Source organism: Eriocheir sinensis, chromosome 36, assembly GCF_024679095.1.
Source record: "Eriocheir sinensis breed Jianghai 21 chromosome 36, ASM2467909v1, whole genome shotgun sequence".
Classification (NCBI taxonomy): Eukaryota; Metazoa; Arthropoda; class Malacostraca; order Decapoda; family Varunidae; genus Eriocheir; species Eriocheir sinensis.
In genome coordinates, this window is record NC_066544.1 from 5,562,949 (window position 1) to 5,577,523 (window position 14,575).

Below are 14,575 nucleotides of genomic sequence, written 5' to 3' on the forward strand. Positions count from 1 at the left end.
GAGAAGTGGATCATAATTCTTGTTTGTGATTACAGGTGAGCGGTTCAGTGTCTTCCTGGGCAGGCCTCGGTACGGCTTAATAAGGAGGCTGAGATGTGTGTGTGTGTGTGTGTGTGTGTGTGTGTGTGTGTGTGTGTGTGTGTGTGTGTTTATCGGTGTTCATGATCTTTTGTTTTTTGCTATTGTTCGTGTTGCTCGTACTTTATTTGTTGTTTTTGTTGTTATATTTATAGTTACTGTTATTATTGATGTTGCTGATGTTGTTATTGTTGCCGTTGTCGTTGTTGTTGTTGTTGTTCTTGTTCTTGTTGTTGTTGTTGATGATGTTGCAGTTTTATTATTGATGTCGGTATGCACATTAGTCACAGATATTTTTCATGGTCTGAGTTTGCAATCATCATCATCTGCATCATTGTTTTCTTTTCCTCCAAACATCTTTTTTCTTTCAGTTCTTCTCGCATTACTTTCTACTGTATTATCACTGCAACTTTCAACGTGTATCCTGTTACTCTCTCTTGTTGTCGTCCCGCTCTCTCTCTCTCTCTCTCTCTCTCTCTCTCTCTCTCTCTCTCTCTCTCTCTCTCTCTCTCTCTCTCTCTCTCTCTCTCTCTCTCTCTCTCTCTCGTCAGTACATGCATATTCTTTTTATCCTTTCTCATTTTAGTCATTTAGAGAGAGAGAGAACTTCTACAGCATGATAACCCTTTCCCTCGTCCCCTTCTCTTTCCCACCTACTCAACGTCTCTCTCTCTCTCTCTCTCTCTCTCTCTCTCTCTCTCTCTCTCTCTCTCTCTCTCTCTCTCTCTCTCTCTCTCTCTCTCTCTCTCTCTCTCTCCTCTCCCTTCTCTCCCTCCCTCCCTCCCCTCCACTCTTTCCCATCTCCCACTCAGCCACTCTTTCCTTTCATCCTCTCCCACCTCTTTCTCTCCATCTCTTCTTTTTTTCCTTTCTCTCACTCTTATCTCTAACACCACTCTTTCTCCCTTTCACTCTCTCCCCCTTCCATCTCAAACACCCTTTCCTTTCACCTCTCTCTCTCTCTCTCTCTCTCTCTCTCTCTCTCTCTCTCTCTCTCTCTCTCTCTCTCTCTCTCTCTCTCTCTCTCTCTCTCTCTCTCTCTCTCTCTCTCTCTCTCTCTCTCTCTCTCATTCTCCTTTTCCCCTTCATCGCATGGCACGTTTCCCTTCCGTCTTTTCCTCTCCTCCCTCCCTCCTCCCTCCTCCTCCCCTCCCTCCTCCCCTCCCCTCCCCATCACCTGAGCCCTTCATTACCTGGCAGGGACGGGGCTTCTGATGGAGGTGAGACAGGTGAGTGGCAGGTAAGGATGACAGGTAAGGTGATGGCGGGACGGTGTTTCTCTCTCTCTCTCTCTCTCTCTCTCTCTCTCTCTCTCTCTCTCTCTCTCTCTCTCTCTCTCTCTCTCTCTCTCTCTCTCTCTCTCTCTCTCTCTCTCGTTTACAAGTTTTCTCAACCTCTTTTTTTTTTTCTTACAATCTCTTTTTGTATCATTGAAAGTAAAACCATGTATGATTATATCAGGTGAAGACTACAATTCTGATTTAAGATTTACCATTCTCTCTCTCTCTCTCTCTCTCTCTCTCTCTCTCTCTCTCTCTCTCTCTCTCTCTCTCTCTCTCTCTCTCTCTCTCTCTCTCTCTCTCTCTCTCTCTCTCTCTCTCTCTCTCTCTCTCTCTCTCTCTCTCTCTCTTTTCTATGCTAGTACTTGAAACACCTAATCCTAACCTAACTCCTTACAATTCAAACTCCTTATCTAACATCTAACACACACATGGGAGTGAACGGCGAAGGAGGATCGAGGGAAAAGAAAGTATCGACTCGCCTCACTCGTCTACTCGCCCGAAAAAACTCTCGTACGGTGCCGACAAGTTACCCTACACGAGGCAGGACGAGGCAAAGGAAGCGTATCTCACGTCCCCAAGAATGTCGGGGTATACTAGTCTCCATCAGCAGCTTGGCAGATTGAAGGGCGCCGCCGCTATCATCACAAGCTTTCGACAGGGAGATAAAAAAAGTAAGGAAAATGTGAAGACGAGAAGGCAACCGACATTTATATCTGCGAAAGACGAGCAAATGATGACAAAAATATAACGATTTCCTGCCGTTATCGTTTGTCACATCGAGTTATTGTACTCCCGAGGGTGTTGAAGGCGGGGAGGGAGGGAGGGAGGAGGGAGGAGGGGTAAGGAGGACGAGGGTAGGAAGGAGAGGTGAGACGGAGGGTGAAATGAGGGAGAGGGATGAAGGAAGGAGAAGACAAGATAATGGAGAAAAGAGGTGGTGGTGGAAGCGATGAAGGAGGAGACGAAGGAAGAAAGTAAGGAAGGAGAAAAACGGATGAAGGAGGGAAGGAAAGAGGAAAAGAAGGAGGCGGAGGAAATAGACGGAAGATTGAGGGCAGGAAGAGGAGAGTGTGAAAGGGAAAAAGGGAAGACAGGAAGAAGATAGGAAAAAGGGGATCGAAAGAAAGAAGAGAGGGAACAGATGAAGGAGTAGGGTGAAGGAGTAAAACAGTAGACGAAATAAGTGAGGGGAGGAAAAAGGAGGTGAGAGGGAAGGAAGAAGATGAGGGGAAGAAGAGGAGGAGGAAGACGTGGGGGGGAGGGGAAGTCAGGAGTGCTACTGGATAGGACGCAACATTTTTTTTGTCTTATTTTATTCATTCGCTCAGGCCTTCTAGTGACGCCATCAGTCCAAACCTCCCCCTCCCCCTCTCCTCCCTCCCAGCCGGTTCTATTTACCTTTTCTCACCTGCAATCCTAATTAGACACGGCGTTCCTCCCTCTGTCTGGCGCGCTGATTGCCCCCCAGCCACCTGCGCCACCACGAGGATCCGATAATTAAATAAAACGAACAATAGAAAAGTTATCCCCTCAACGAAAACAGCCATCTGGAGCGTAAAGAAAACCGGGTGAGGGGCCTTTGTAATAAGTTCTGAAAATGATGTTAATGCGCCCGGTTCCTCGTTCTCCCTTCCTCCCTTCTCTCTCTCTCTTTCTTCTCCAACCTCTCTCCCCTCCCTTCTCTCTCTCTCACACTCTTTATCTCTTCCTCATTTCTACTCGTACCCCCTCCTCCTCCTCCTCCTCTTCCGTTCTCCTCCCCTCTTATTTCAGGCAGTTTCTTGTGGTATACTGTGACATTCATTACGTCTATACCCAAGTCCCGTTTTCTTTTTTCTCTCCCCCACTCTGTCCTCATTCGTGTTCCCTTATTACGAAACGAGGGAGGTACAAATTACGTCGACGAAAGCAAGAAGTAAAGTCTTCTCCCGCGCATTAGCTTGTCTGTTTCCCCCGTCCCACCTGTCTGTCTCATTTCACGTCATCTCAGGTAACCCGTCTCACTCCACCTCCCTCTCTTTATTATCTGTGGCTGTCTCGTCCAACTTACCTGTCCAATTTACTCCTCTCACTACCGCCTGTCTTAATTATTTTACCTGTCGCACCTGTCCATAAATCCGAGCCGTTTTACTAAGTCTGTCTCACCTGCCGCGATCATGCCACATATTTTGCGTTCAGGTGTCTCGTATTGTATATCTGGATGATTTTTTTGGGGTTCGGGTCATATTTTTTTGGTTCGTGTCATATTCATGTTCATCCAATATTTTCCCCGAGCGCACAAATTGAATGCGTCTCCTTTGTCTTGCTCCTCCTCCGTCGGCTCTCCTCTCGTGTCCTTTACAAGCCGCCTCACCTGTGTTTATCCCTCCTTTACCTGTTCAGTCGGTCTTACTTATCATGTTATTGTATTCCGTCTCTCTCTATGCTTTTTTTTGGCGCCCGTGTTTTCGGCCTTTTTTTTATTTCTTATTTTTTTTTATAGCAGAGGAGTCAGTTCAAGAGCATAAAAAAAGGTAACAAATGTGAAAAAAAGGCCCGCTACTCACTGCTCCTATAAAGACTTAGAGGAGTTAATTTTACATCTGCTGATTTTCGATTTCTCTTTCTTTTACTTACTTTTATTCTTCACTTCTTCTAATTTCTCGTTTTTTTTTAATTTCTAATCTTCACAATTTTTTGCGCATGTGTTTTCGACCGTTTTTCATTTACTACACCTTGTTTTAAATCTTATTGTCTTTTCTGTTTCTTCTTTCTTTTATTTTCTTTTTAATCTCCATTTCCTTTCCTGCTTTCAGTGTTTTCCTTGTCTTTTTTTTTGGCTTGTGTTTTCGGTCTTTTTTTTCTTTACTTCATTTTACTCATCCTTCGCTTTTCTGTTTTTCCTTTATTTATTTATGTTATACCTCGACTTCTTTTCCCCCTTTCAATTTTCCATCTTCACTGTTTTTGCGTTTTTTTTTTTACTTTACCTCAATTTAATCTTTTTGTCTTCTGTTTTTTCCTCTTTTACACATTTTCATTTTTCTCTTCCTTTCCTAGACCTCAAAGTTCTCCTTCTTCTGCATGTGCTCTCGACCGATTTTCTTTTATTCCTTATTTTTTTTACTTCGTTTCATATCCTTGTCTTTTGTTTCTCCTTCTTTTACTTACTTTTACTCTCCACTTCCTTTCCTCCTTCCGAACTGTAACTCTCAACTTTTTTCACACTTTTTTCACTTAATTTCTATATTCTTCCCTTCATTTTACATTTTGTCTTTCTTATTTCTCCTTCATTTACTTTTTTTTAATCTTTACTTCCTTTCTTTCTTTCACTTTTCTCTCTTCACTTTTTTGGGTGTATTTACGACCGATTTTTACATTCTTTACAAATATTTATCACGTGTGTCCTGTTTGTCCTTCTTTTACTTACTTTTACCTTCCCCTTCGTTTCCTACTTTCAGATCTTTCTTTCTTTCAATCTTTCTCCCTTTCTTTCTTTCTTCCTTTTTCTTTTTATTTTCCTTTCGTTCTTTCTTTCCTTTAATCATTATTTTTTCTTTCTTTCTTTCCTTTTTCACTACTCTCTCTCTCTCTCTCTCTCTCTCTCTCTCTCTCTCTCTCTCTCTCTCTCTCTCTCTCTCTCTCTCTCTCTCTCTCTCTCTCTCTCTCTCTCTCTACCAGTCTCTTTACCTCTCTCTACCCGTCTCTTTACCTCTCTCTACCCGTCTCTGCCTCTGCCTCTATCTACACCTCAAGGTCGGCCAGTAAGGGAGAAAGGGGGAAAAGGGTGTCAGGTTTAAGTTACGATTCCGGGAGATTTCGGTCCGGCGTCCACCTCGGCTCAGATTCTGGCCGACCAGGAACATATACGGAGCGGCGGACTTGTGAAAGAGTGCGCGTAATACGATATGGAGATGGGGGTGAGGGGGGAGAGAGAGAGAGAGAGAGAGAGAGAGAGAGAGAGAGAGAGAGAGAGAGAACATAAAATCTTCAAGAAAGGGCCAAAAAATGAAAGAGAGAGAGAGAGAGAGAGAGAGAGAGAGATGTAATCAAGGTGTGTGCTGGCGGCTTGGTTACCTGGCCGAGGCGAGGAACAGGTAATAACATACAATTGCCGCTGCATCATCGGCGCCTCGGCAGCTCGACGGTGTTCGGGCGGCGGCGATGAATGGACGCGGACGAGGACGAGAACGTGTGGGTGGAAAGTTATCGAAGGAAAAAAGACGTGCTCGCAGATAAAGAAGAAAATAAAAAGGAATGAAACAAATAAAACGAGTGAAAGTTGACGACAAAAAGAGTGGTGTAACGATAAAGAAAAAAAAATCGCAGATAAAGAATACAAGAATGAGACGAATAAGGAAAAAAGTTGACTAGAAGAGTAGAAAAAAGTATCGGTGCTTTAATAACAATAAGGATTCGGGGATAAAGAATAGAAGAATGAAACGAATAAACACTTGTCTAGAAAATGATCAACGAGGTGAAAACGAATAAAAATCTAAAATGAATAAAATACGAATAATAGGTTGCCTAGGAAAAAAGAGTAACGAGGCGAGAACGAAAAAAAATGCATATAAAGAATACAACATACATATAAAAAAAACGAAATAAAGTTGCTTAGAAAAATTACTGAGAGAAAAAGGAAAAAAAAAAACCTCGTAGATAAAGAATAGAAGAATGGAACGGAAAAAAAACGTTGCCTACAAAATGAGTTAGCTAGTGAAGAGAAAAAGAACAATAATACTGGCAGATAAGAATAGAACTAAACGACAAAAACTCTGAAAAAATATTGACGAAGTGAAAAGTGAAAAAAATAGAATGCGGAGAAAAAAGTTGATTGAAATATGTCATTCATATATATAAAAAAAGGATATAAGCGAAACAAAAAATATCTGATCAGAAATACATGAATAAAGTGAAAAATTAGATTAGAACATTACTCTCGATGGTTAGCGGATATAATTTTCTTGTTAGGAAAAGATGAACAAAAGATTGCTGATAAAAGTCGTGCGAAGCGAACAAAAATATTAAATAGCATGAAGATAAAAGAATGAAAAAAAAAATACAGATAAGTCTAGTCAAGGGCACGAAAATTATAAGTATACGAAAAAATAGCAAAATTGAAATGAAAGGAAAATTCTCTGAAGGTGAAGGTTGAGAGGACACAAGAATAACACAACTCAGGTATAACGCTAGAAACAAAAAGGAATCGACAGGCGAATTAAAAAGAACTCAGACTGAACGAAAGACGAGCCGAGAGAACATGAATGGGAGAGACGGCTTGAACATTACGATAAGATTAAGGAGGACGAAGCGGTGAGGCAACCAGCAGCACCTTGAGGCAGGACGAGGCGCCAAAACACTACGAGCTGAAGGTGAGAATGTGAGACGAGGCGACGATTTGGAAGTAAACGGTCGACATCATGGAAGTCTAAAAATAGGCGACAAATGGAGCGCAAAATTACAAGTAAGTGAAGCGAAAGAAAGACGTAAAAAGAAGATCAGGTTCGGATATCGCAAGAACAATAGAATCGACACCTTCAATCTACATCCCCCTACCATTACCACTACTACTACTACTATTACTACTACTACTACTATTACTTCTACTACTACTACCATTTGATTAATAAGAGTAGTAAGAGAGGCAAAAGTAGTAGTTTTAGTAGTAGTAGTAATAGCAGTAGAAGAAGTAGCAGTAGTAGTAGTAGCAGTAGTAGTAGTAGTAGTAGTAGTAGTAGTAGTAGTAGTAGTAGTAGTAATAGTAAAAGTAGTAGTAATGACAGAATAAGTAGTAGTAGCAGCAGTAGCAGAAAAAAGCAACTTTAGTTAAAGATTCAAACAGGAAAGCAGAGGAATGATATTTGTAGAGAAGGACCGGAGAGAGAGAATAAAAAAATAAACAGCAGACAATCTTACTGGGTTAACAAATATAGAATAAACACGCAGTAAGAGACCTACACGGAAATAGGAGCAGCAATTAAAAAAATAGACACAATGATATAAAGACGTACACACACACACACACACACACACACGTAGTGATGCAAGGGAAATGAGTGGATGCAAAATCGAGAGAGAAGCAAAAAAACAAAAACAAAAATTAAATACTCAGTAAACCTCAGGAAATGGAAGAAAAAATAAGAAATATCGACTGATAGCAAGCGTTACCTGGAGCTCACCTGTAATTTGGGAGCATAATGGTGGGTCGTGGCGGTGTGAGGGGAAGATTACCTCTCTGGGGCAAGGGGAGAAGCTGGGGAGGTGGCAGGGGTGTGGTAGGGGTGTGTGGCAGGCTGCAGGCGGGGCGGGGCGGGGCGGAGGGGCAAGGGGCGGAGGCGTGCTGGGAAGGAACGGGACGGGGCAGGCTCTGAGGGACAAAAGGTATTTTAAGGTAAGGGCATGACAACTTAATGAGAGAGAGAGAGAGAGAGAGAAATCAGGTAATCAACTTCTATAATAATTTTTGAATGTTTATAATTCACATTTAATACATACGAAAAAGATAATCAACAATAAATAACGTAGAAGCGAGACCAAATAAAGTAACGGTGAAAATAATGAGCCAAAACAAGCATCAATGAATAAAGCAAACGGTGAGAATAATGAACCCAACACACAAATAAGCTTACGGTGAAAATACGATCAAAATATCTCATCATGAAATAACTATTGATAAGCGAACGAGCTGAGTGAGGTAAGAGGAAAGCAAGAGGCCGTAAACAAGTCAAGAGGAAAGGGGAAAGTGACTTGAGACAGGCAAAGGGGGGGGGGGGGGTGCCCAACAACCCCTTCCCCCGCCCCGAACTCTTCTCCCCACTACTAAACCGGTCACAGTTCTGCCCCTCCCCCTCTCCCTCCCCTTCCTTACCTTTCCCCTCCTCTTGCGTCCGCCCTTTCCTCACTTCCTGCTTCTACTCAATCCTGTCCTTTCTTCTCCAGCTGCTTTTTCTTCATCTTCCTTTCTTCTTCATTTAGTAGCCACTCCCTTTCTTCTCTTCCCCTGCTTATCTCTTCTTTGCCTACTTTTTTTCTATTTTAGTCGCCCCTTTTCGCCCTTAGCTTTTCTTTCCTTAGTCATGTCTTCTTTCCTCTATTTTCCTACTCCTGTTTCCTCCTCTAGTAGCATCCTTTTCTTCTTAACTTTCTTTTCCCTATCTAATATTTCTTCCCCATCACCTGTACTTTCTTCTAGCTGTCCCTTCCCCTTTTCCTCCCTTCCCCCAGTCCTGTTCCTGACTTACTTGTTCTCCTCCAGTCGCTCCTTACCTCCCTTACCTTCCCTTTTCTTAGTCATCTCTTCTTCAGCCACCGTTCTTTATCATTTCGTAGCCTTTCATATTTAGTTTCTCTTCCTTAGTCTTCTCTCCTCTACGGCATTGTCTCCCCTCATCTTAACTTCCCTAGTTCTTTGTTCCCCCTCTCCCACTCCTGAGCTCCTAAAAGTACCCTATACTACTCTACCTTTATCTCATATATGGATGAAGGGCTTTAATAAGGGGGATATTCATACGGTTCTGTTGGTAAAAGAACCGGGTAGGACACGTAGTAATGGGTTTAAACTGATTCAGATTCAACAGGGACATAGGCAAAAATTGTTTTCCTACCTAAGTGATAAATGAGTGGAATAGGTTGAGCAGTCATGTGGTGATTGCCAATACGATTGTCACATTCAAAAATAGATTAGATAAATTCATGGACAGCGATATTAGGTGGGGTTAGATTCACAGGAGCTTAGGTTCAAAGGAGCTGCCTTGTACAGGCCTAGCGCCCTCTTGCAGACTCCTACGTTCTTATGTTCTTATGTTCTTGTTCTCTTTCCCCTCTCTCCTGCTCCTCAACCCCTTAAAAGAATCCAGTCACCCACCATTTTCTTCCTTTCCATCCTCGTTTTTGTGCTCCATCTCCCTTCCCTCACCTCCCTTCAAATGGTAACCTCTCCCCTTTGCCTTATGCTTCTCCTGTCATCTCTTACCCTTCTCTCACTCTTCAGTCCCTTAAAAGAAGAATCCGTTCACATCCCATTTTCTTTCTTTCCATTCTTGTTTTAGTGGTTCTGTCACATTCCCTCACCTCCCCTTTTAATATCAAGAGCCAATTCACCTCTCATTGCTACACATCTTATCCATGCAGGACGCTAAAACACTCGACCTCCCTAACCATTCCTTGTTCATCCCTCGTTCTAGTTTACAGCACCTTCCCTAAATTCCTTTCTAATATGAGGCTCTATTACTATAAACTCTTCCACCGTTACATCCAGAACACCACAAGACTCACTCACCCAGTCACTCTATCGCTGCTTGCCACCCTCATTCTCACATCCCGACTCTTATATGAAGGCCCAGTTCCCCCTCACCACTATCATCCCATATCCATCACCCCCATCACACCTCCTCTTAGTCACGCCTCAACCCGCCTCCCAGACACCGACGCTCCTCACACACCCCTCTCCTACTGATATACCATTTTTCATTTTTTCTTTGCAAGCATCTTTCTGGTATACCTCACTTACCCCCGCCCTCCCTTGATATCCTTAGCCTCCCTACCCTCCCTCCTACCTCCAGCGCCCCTCCCAAGCCTCCCCCAGTCCCGAACAGCCCCCCCATCCCCCCAGACCCCCCAGGAAGACCACGTGGCGGGCGCAGCGTGGGAGCAAGCGTGGTCCGGCGAGAGTCTGATGGATTTGTTTGGGTACTGACTGACTGACTGATGATGGTGATGATGATGATGATGGTGATGATGAAGAGACGGACGAAGAGGAGGAAGAGGAAAAGGAAAATAGAAGTAGGGGGTAGAGAGGACGAGGATAACGAGGAAGACGAAGAAAATGAGGCGGTAGAAGAGGAGAAGGAGGAGGAGGAACAGAAACTTGAAACAGCGGAGGAAGAGAAATGAGGTAGCGAAAGAAATAAGGAAGAACAGAGAAGCAGAAGGAGGAACAGTTACAGAAGCAGGCAGAGGAGGAGGAGGAAAAAAGAGGAGGAGAAGGAGGCAGAGAAAGACAAGGAGGAACAGGAGGAGGAGGAGGAGGAGGAGCAAGATCAGGCGGAGGAGGATGAAGAGAAGAAGCAGGAGCCAGGAGGAGGAGTAGGAGGAGCAGCAACAGTGGGAGGAAGAGGACGAGGACGAGGAGGAGGAGGAGGAGGAGGAGGAGGAGGAGGAGGCTGAAGAGAATGAAGAAGAGGAGGAGTAGGAGCCAGAGGAGTAGGAGGAGGAGCAGCAGCAGCATACAAGAGGAGGAGGAGGAGGAGGAGGAGGAGGAGGCGGGAGGCAATAATACCCAAGTGATAAACAGAATTGAGAACTTGGCACCATCAAGATCAGTGTCATTCAGTGATGCCAACCCGCCACCCGAGCAGCAGACGGGCGGCAAAAAACACGACGATAACCTAAACTAACGCCCACAAATTAGAACGAGCACAAAACCGAGCAAAAAAAGGGTGAGGCAAAACAAGACAAACACACTGATTTTCTGTTGCTTGATCCTCACCGTTTGTTGGATCTTGTTTATGTTGATTGTTTGTTTGCTGGTTTGTTTACTTTTATCGTTGATTTTCTGTCTATCTTCTATTTTATTTCGTTTGTCGTTATTTTCTTATTCTGTTTTTTTTTTTTAGGTATGTCGAGATTAGAGAAAATGTAATCTATTTTGTTTCCTTTGTCGTTTATTCTCTGTCTATCCTCTACTTTACTTTCTTTATCATTATTTTTGTTTTTGTTTTAGGTATGTCGAGGTTATAGAAAATGTAATCTATTTTGTTTCCTTTCTCGTTTATTCTCTGTCTATCCTCTACTTTATTTTCTTTATCATTATTTTCTTATTCTGTTTTTTTGTTTTAGGTATGTCGAGGTTATAGAAAATGTAATCTATTTTGTCTCCTTTCTCGTTTATTCTCTGTCTATCCTCTACTTTATTTTCTTTATCACTATTATTTTTTTTGGGTGGGGGGTTGTCGAGCTCAGAGACCTTGTAAGCTATAGTGTCTGTACTCTCCCGGCTCTTCTTATTCCTCGGTGTTTAATTAATTTTTTTTCTCTTCCATTTTATTTTCTTAATCTTGTATTCACAATGTTTTAAGTATGCCATTGTTTTAAACTTTTTATTCTTTCGCCTCTACCTTTTGCTCTATGTTTAATAATGACAATAATAACAATAACACCCTACATTAAGATACAACTAAGACAAAAAAGAAAAAAAAACAGCATCTCCCCCACACACGAAGTAACAAAACAGCGAGAAAACACAATAATTCGTCTTGGGAAAATACATCGACACAAAAAACAATAATTCGCCATGGAAGAAAACACACCAATAATAATAACAAATAAAGCATACAAATCACAAACGCCCTTAAAAAAAAAAGATAACAATAGGAGCACAAACCTAATAATGAGACTCTTGACACACACACGAACACACACACACACAAAAAAAAAAACCTCAGCCTCCCTCATCAAGCGTCCTCTTGTTACCTTCCTCCTCCTCCACCTCAGCGGCTATGCACCAGGCGTGTTTTGGGGCCGCTATCTTTTTCCCTTCCTCGTCTCTCCGTGCGTGCGAGTATTTCTCATTAACGGCCTCTCGCCTCCCCTTCCCTCCCTCGCCTAATGTCTCCTCCCTCTCCTCTTCCTTCTCCTCCTCGTAGTCCTTTTCTTCCCCCTTCTCATCCTCCTCGCCCCCTGTCCCTTCTTTCTCCTCCTCATCCTCTTCTTTCCCTCTGTTCCCTCCTCCTTCTCTTTCTCGTACTCTCCTTCCCCCCTTCTCTCCCCGTCTCCCCTTTTATCTCCTCCCCCTACTCCTCTTCTTCCTCCCTCCTCTCCCTCTACTTCTCTTCCTACAAGTCCTCTGCTTCCCATATCTTTTTCCCTCCATCACTCTCCCTCCCCTCCTCTATCTTTCGGCCTTACTTATTCTCGCAGGTATTAAGTAGACGTAGTTTAATGATTCGCCTCCTGTCTCCTCCTTTCTCCCTCCTCTTCCTTGTCCTCTTCTTCCCCACATCCTTTTCTCCCCCTCTCCTCCCCTCCCCACCTCGATCTCTTACTTTTACTTACTTTCCATTGGTAAAAAGTAGGCGTAGTTTAATATGTCTTCCAGTCTCCGCCCCCCCCCTAGGTCTCTTTTTTTTTTACTTCCCACATTTTTTTTCTCTCCCTCCCTCCCAACGTCAATTTCAGTATCCTCACTTACTTAATTTCCACAGGTATGAGGTAGGTATGGTTTAATGAGTCTTTCACTGGGTATCTCGCCTCCTGTCTCACCCTCCCTCTCTCCTCCTCATCGTCTTCCTCCTCTTCTTCTTCCCTCATCTTTTTATCTCCCTCCTCGTCCCCACCTCAGTTTCTCTTCCTCACTTTCCACAGGTATGAAGCAGGTGTAGTTTAATTAATGCGCATTCTACTAAGTAATTCTCCTGTCTCTCCCTTCCACTCCTCTTCCTCGTTTTCTTCCCATATCTTTTTCTCTCGCTCCTCCTCTCTCATCGAAATCTCTCATATATTTACTTTCCACATGTATGAAGTAGGCGTAGTGAATGAGTTTCGAGTAAATAATTCCTATATCTATTACGAAACTGTCTTTTATGTATGCAAAAACTTTATCGCTAATTGACACATATAAAGATAGGGTGGGCAGATAATGGAGATGATGTCTTATAGCGTGGTGACCTTCCCTTTCTCCTGTCCAGTTAAAGGTTCCATCCTCTCTCAAAATTTTCTATCACATAAGTTTGTCTATTCTGTAAAAGCTTCCACAATCTTTATTCGTAGACACATTATTTGTTTTCTTCTTATCAAATTGTGTTTTCGTCTTGTCCGTCCTTGGCTGTCGCAGATATAATTTCCCCTTTTATTTTTTCCTACCATCAATATGTTCTTCTGTCCTGAGAAACTTTCCACTCCTGTATCTCTTCAGTATATATATAGCCATTTTTTTTGCTATCAGTATAAGGCCGTAGTATTGTTAAACCCTTCTCATGTCTATTTTTCTTGGTATCAGTGTGTCCTTCAGTCTTGTTAAACCTTCATCTATTTTTACCTGTGATCCGTGTGTTCTTTAGTTCTTGTTAAACCTACCTCATGACTTTTTTCCTGATAGCAATGTTTTTTTTTTTTTTTAATCTTCATGTTTTTTCCTGATATCATTGTGTCCTTCAGTCCTGTCAAATTTTCGCCATGTCTTTTGCTAATAAGACATTATTAAAATTCTGCTAACAGTGGAGCCTTCAATTCGTGTCTCTCTTAAATATAACATTCTCATTTCCCTGCCATCAGTGCGTCATCCTGTCCTGCTAAACCTTTCACTCTCGCCATTTACAAACACTAAACTATTTTCATATATCCAATTATACGTGTCCGTTAAACTTTCCTATTCTCGATTTTAATATGAACAACATTTTTTTTCATCTAACAAGCAGCGTCTTCTGTTCCATTCAGTCTTCATTTACGTCTTTCGTAGGTGTGGGTTTATTTTCTCCAGCCATCATTGTGTCGGAGGCAGGTATGCAGGGCCGAGGCAGGACCTTTCTCTCTTTCCTGACCTTATCTAAGTCTGGCAAAGATTCGTACGGCGGCGCGGCCAATAAAGCAGGCGGTCTTGTTATAAGCCAGGAGCCTAACACACTCTCCTGCTACCTGCATCTTCTTGGCGGGCATGTTGCAGTGTTCCTCCTCCTCCTCCTCCTCCTCCTCCTCCTCCTCCTGCCCCGTCTTTCCTTCTCTTCCATCCAATTATCTTCATTTTATTTTTTCTTCTTTCTTTGTTCTTGTTCTTATTCTTGTTCTTGTTTTTATTCTTCTTTTTCTTCCTTTCTTCTTCTTCTTCTTCTTCTTCTTCTTCTTCTTCTTCTTCTACTTCTTTGACCACCATCACCACTACCACCCCAATCCAATCTCCCCTCTTTTTCATTTTCATTTTCTTGTTATTATTACTTTCATTGTTGTTGTTGTTGTTGTTGTTGTTGTTGTTGTTGTTGCCTTTTCTTTCTCCTGCGGCCTCCTCCTCCTCCTCCTCCCATCGCCGCGGTGAGGAATGAGGCCCAAGCTCTCACTCCTTCTTTGGGGGATGCTTCTTGGGGCTTCGTCGAGGTGGATTTGTGACCTTGCTCTCTCTCTCTCTCTCTCTCTCTCTCTCTCTCTCTCTCTCTCTCTCTCTCTCTCTCTCTCTCTCTCTCTCTCTCTTCTCATCAGCAAGTGGCCGCAATAAACAATGGAAGCGGGAGTTAAATCATTTCCCATTT

The 14,575-nt window shown here is 42.8% G+C and overlaps 1 long non-coding RNA gene across 1 annotated transcript in view; it reads right to left on the reverse strand.

Annotated features, from left to right (window-relative positions):
* Window positions 1-7,525: 7,525 nt before the first annotated feature.
* Window positions 7,526-14,575, reverse strand: part of LOC127008013 (uncharacterized) — an 89,808-nt gene continuing 82,758 nt past the window's right edge. Inside the window, exon 3 of the long non-coding RNA XR_007760736.1 lies at window positions 7,526-7,707. This is a non-coding gene — a long non-coding RNA (uncharacterized LOC127008013). The remainder of the gene's footprint in view (window positions 7,708-14,575) is intronic.